Below are 4,715 nucleotides of genomic sequence, written 5' to 3'. Positions count from 1 at the left end.
TTGGATGCACCCGACAGAACTCCTTGCTGACGTGGGTCATGTGGAATCCTCGTTCGGTCCGTTTGGAGATGGTGTTAGTGTTAGTGCAATATAGTTGCACGGTTTGCGCCAAACGTACCATAGGCTTAGATATCGTTTAGGACGCACCCGATGGTTCTCCTAGGTGACGAAGCTCAACTGGAAGCTTGTTTTGGTCCGTTTGGAGATATTGCTAACCTTGACGCAAGATCCGTGCACGGTTTGCACCGAACGTACCATAGGCTCGGAAATTGTTTTGGACGCACCCGATGGAACTCCTAGCTGAGGTGGGTCATGTGGAATCCTCGTTCGGTCCGTTTAGAGATGGTGTTAGTGTTAGTGCAAGAAAGGTGCATGGTTTGCACCAAATGTACCATAGGCTTAGATATCGTTTAGGACGCACCCGATGGTACTCCTAGGTGACGAAACTCAACTGGAAGCTCGTTTTGGTCCGTTTGGAGATAGTGCTAATCTTGACGCAAGATCCGTGCACGGTTTGCGCCGAACATACCATAGGCTCGGAAATCATTTTGGATGCACCCAATGGAACTCCTAGCTGACGTGGGTCATGTGGAATCCTCGTTCGGTCCGTTTGCAGATGGTGTTAGTGTTAGTGCAATATAGGTGCATGGTTTGCGCCAAACGTACCATAGGCTTAGATATCGTTTAGGACGCACCCGATGGTTGTCCTTGGTGATGAAGCTCAACTGGAAGCTTGTTTTGGTCCGTTTGGAGATAGTGCTAATCTTGACGCAAGATCGGTGCACGGTTTGCACCGAACATACAATAGGCTCGGAAATCGTTTTGGACACACCCGATGGAACTCCTAGCTGATATGGGTCGTGTGGAATCCTCGTTCGGTCCGTTTGGACATGGTGTTAGTGTTAGTGCAAGATAGGTGCACAGTTTGCGCCAAACGTACCATAGGCTTATATATCATTTAGGACGCACCCGTTGGTACTCCTAGGTGACGAAGCTCAACTGGGAGCTTGTTTTGGTTCATTTGGAGATAGTGCTAATCTTGACGCAAGATCCGTGCACGGTTTGCGCCAAACGTACCATAGGCTCGGAAATCATTTAGGACGCACCAAATGGAACTCCTAGGTGACGTGGGTCATGTGGAATCTCGTTCAATCTGTTTGGAGATGGTGTTAGTGTTGATGTGAGATATGTGCACGGTTTGCGCTAGACGTACCATAGGCTCAAATATCGATTTGGACATACCCGATGGAACTCCTAGGTGACGTGGGTCATGTGGAATCTGGTTCGGTCCGTTTGGAGGTGGTGTTAGTGTTAGTGCAAGACAGGTGCATGGTTTGCGCCAAACGTACCATAGGCTCAGATATCGTTTAGGACGCACTCGTTGGTACTCCTAGGTGACGAAGCTCAACTGGAAGCTCGTTTTGGTTCGTTTGGAGATAGTGCTAATCTTGACGCAAGATCCGTGCATGGTTTGCGCCAAACGTACCATAGGCTTGGAAATCATTTAGGATGCACCCAATGGAACTCCTAGGTGACGTGGGTCATGTGGAATCTCGTTCAGTCTGTTTGGAGATGGTGTTAGTGTTGATGTAAGATATGTGCACGGTTTGCGCTAGACGTACCATAGGCTCAAATATCATTTTGGATGCACCTGATGGAACTCCTAGGTGACGTGGGTCATGTGGAATCTTGTTCGGTCCGTTTGGAGATGGTGTTAGTGTTAGTGCAAGATAGGTGCACGGTTTGCGCCAAACATGCCATAGGCTTAGATATCATTTAGGACGCACCCGATGGTACTCCTTGGTGACAAAGCTCAACTGGAAGCTCGTTTTGGTCCGTTTGGAGATAGTGCTAATCTTGACGCAAGATCCGTGCACGGTTTGCGCCGAACGTACTATAGGCTCGGAAATCATTTTGGACGCACCTGATGGAACTCCTAGCTGACGTCGGTCATGTGGAATCCTCGTTCGGTCCGTTTGGAGATGGTGTTAGTGTTAGTGCAATATAGGTGCATGGTTTGCGCCAAACGTTCCATAGGCTTAGATATCATTTAGGACGCACCCGATGGTTCTCCTAGGTGACGAAGCACAACTGGAAGCTTGTTTTGGTCCGTTTGGAGATAGTGCTAATCTTGACGCAAGATCCGTGCACGGTTTCCGCCGAACGTACCATAGGCTCGGAAATCGTTTTGGATGGACCCGATGGAACTCCATGCTGACGTGGGTCATGTGGAATCCTCGTTCGGTCCGTTTGGAGATGGTGTTAGTGTTAGTGCAATATAGGTGCACGGTTTGCACCAAACGTACCATAAGCTTAGATATCATTTAGGACGCACCCGATGGTTCTCCTAGGTGACGAAGCTCAACTGGAAGCTTGGTTTGGTCCATTTGGAGATAGTACTAATCTTGACGCAAGATCGGTGCACGGTTTGCACCGAACGTACCATAGGCTCGGAAATTGTTTTGGACGCACCCGATAGAACTCCTAGCTGAGGTGGGTCATATGGAATGCTCGTTCGGTCCGTTTAGAGATGGTGTTAGTGTTAGTGCAAGAAAGGTGCACGGTTTCAACCAAACGTACCATAGGCTTAGATATCATTTAGGATGCACCCGATGGTACTCCTAGGTGACGAAGCTCAACTGGAAGCTCGTTTTGGTCCGTTTGGAGATAGTGCTAATCTTGACGCAAGATCTGTGCACGGTTTGCGCCGAACGTACCATAAGCTCGGAAATCATTTTGGACGCACCCAATGGAACTTCTAGCTGACGTGGGTCATGTGGAATCCTCGTTCGGTGCGTTTGGAGATGGTGTTAGTGTTAGTGCAATATAGGTGCATGGTTTGTGCCAAACGTACCATAGGCTTAGATATCGTTTAGGACGCACCTGATGGTTGTCCTTGGTGACGAAGCTCAACTGGAAGCTTGTTTTGGTCCGTTTGGAGATAGTGCTAATCTTGACACAAGATCGGTGCACGGTTTGCACCGAACATACAATAGGCTCGGAAATCGTTTTGGACACACCCGATGGAACTCCTAGCTGATATGGGTCGTGTGGAATCCTCGTTCGGTCCGTTTGGACATGGTGTTAGTGTTAGTGCAAGATAGGTGCACGGTTTGCGCCAAACGTACCATAGGCTCAGATATCATTTAGGACGCACCCGTTGGTACTCCTAGGTGACGAAGCTCAACTGGAAGCTCATTTTGGTTCATTTGGAGATAGTGCTAATCTTGACGCAAGATCCGTGCACGGTTTGCGCCAAACGTACCATAGGCTCGGAAATCATTTAGGACGCACCAAATGGAACTCCTAGGTGACGTGGGTCATGTGGAATCTCGTTCAATCTGTTTGGAGATGGTGTTAGTGTTGATGTGAGATATGTGCACGGTTTGCGCTAGACGTACCATAGGCTCAAATATCGATTTGGACACACCCGATGGAACTCCTAGGTGACGTGGGTCATGTGGAATCTGGTTCGGTCCGTTTGGAGGTGGTGTTAGTGTTAGTGCAAGATAGGTGCATGGTTTGCGCCAAACGTACCATAGGCTCAGATATCGTTTAGGACGCACCCGTTGGTACTCCTAGGTGACAAAGCTCAACTGGAAGCTCGTTTTGGTTCGTTTGGAGATAGTGCTAATCTTGACGCAAGATCCGTGCACGGTTTGCGCCAAACGTACCATAGGCTCGGAAATCATTTAGGATGCACCCAATGGAACTCCTAGGTGACGTGGGTCATGTGGAATCTCGTTCAGTCTGTTTGGAGATGGTGTTAGTGTTGATGTAAGATATGTGCATGGTTTGTGCTAGACGTACCATAGGCTCAAATATCATTTTGGATGCACCTGATGGAACTCCTAGGTGACATGGGTCATGTGGAATCTTGTTCGGTCCGTTTGGAGATGGTGTTAGTGTTAGTGCAAGATAGGTGCACGGTTTGCGCCAAACGTGCGATAGGCTTAGATATCATTTAGGACGCACCCGATGGTACTCCTTGGTGACGAAGCTCAACTGGAAGCTCGTTTTGGTCCGTTTGGAGATAGTGCTAATCTTGACGCAAGATCCGTGCACGGTTTGCACCGAACGTACTATAGGCTCGGAAATCATTTTGGACGCACCTGATGGAACTCCTAGCTGACGTCGGTCATGTGGAATCCTCGTTCGGTCCATTTGGAGATGGTGTTAGTGTTAGTGCAATATAGGTGCATGGTTTGCGCCAAACGTTCCATAGGCTTAGATATCCTTTAGGACGCACCCGATGGTTCTCCTAGGTGACGAAGCACAACTGGAAGCTTGTTTTGGTCCGTTTGGAGATAGTGCTAATCTTGACGCAAGATCCGTGCACGGTTTGCGCCGAACGTACCATAGGCTCGGAAATCGTTTTGGATGCACCGACGGAACTCCTTGCTGACGTGGGTCATGTGGAATCCTTGTTCGGTCCGTTTGGAGATGGTGTTAGTGTTAGTGCAATATAGGTGCACGGTTTGCGCCAAACGTACCATAGGCTTAGATATCGTTTAGGACGCACCCGATGGTTCTCCTAGGAGACGAAGCTCAACTGGAAGCTTGTTTTGGTCCGTTTGGAGATAGTGCTAACCTTGACGCAAGATCGGTGCACGGTTTGCACCGAACGTACCATAGGCTCGGAAATTGTTTTGGACGCACCCGATGGAACTCCTAGCTGAGGTGGGTCATGTGGAATCCTCGTTCGGTCCGTTTAG

The sequence above is a fragment of the Miscanthus floridulus genome, unplaced genomic scaffold (assembly GCF_019320115.1).
Source record: "Miscanthus floridulus cultivar M001 unplaced genomic scaffold, ASM1932011v1 fs_340_1_2, whole genome shotgun sequence".
NCBI classification, from domain to species: Eukaryota; Viridiplantae; Streptophyta; class Magnoliopsida; order Poales; family Poaceae; genus Miscanthus; species Miscanthus floridulus.
This window is presented reverse-complemented; position numbering follows the sequence as displayed.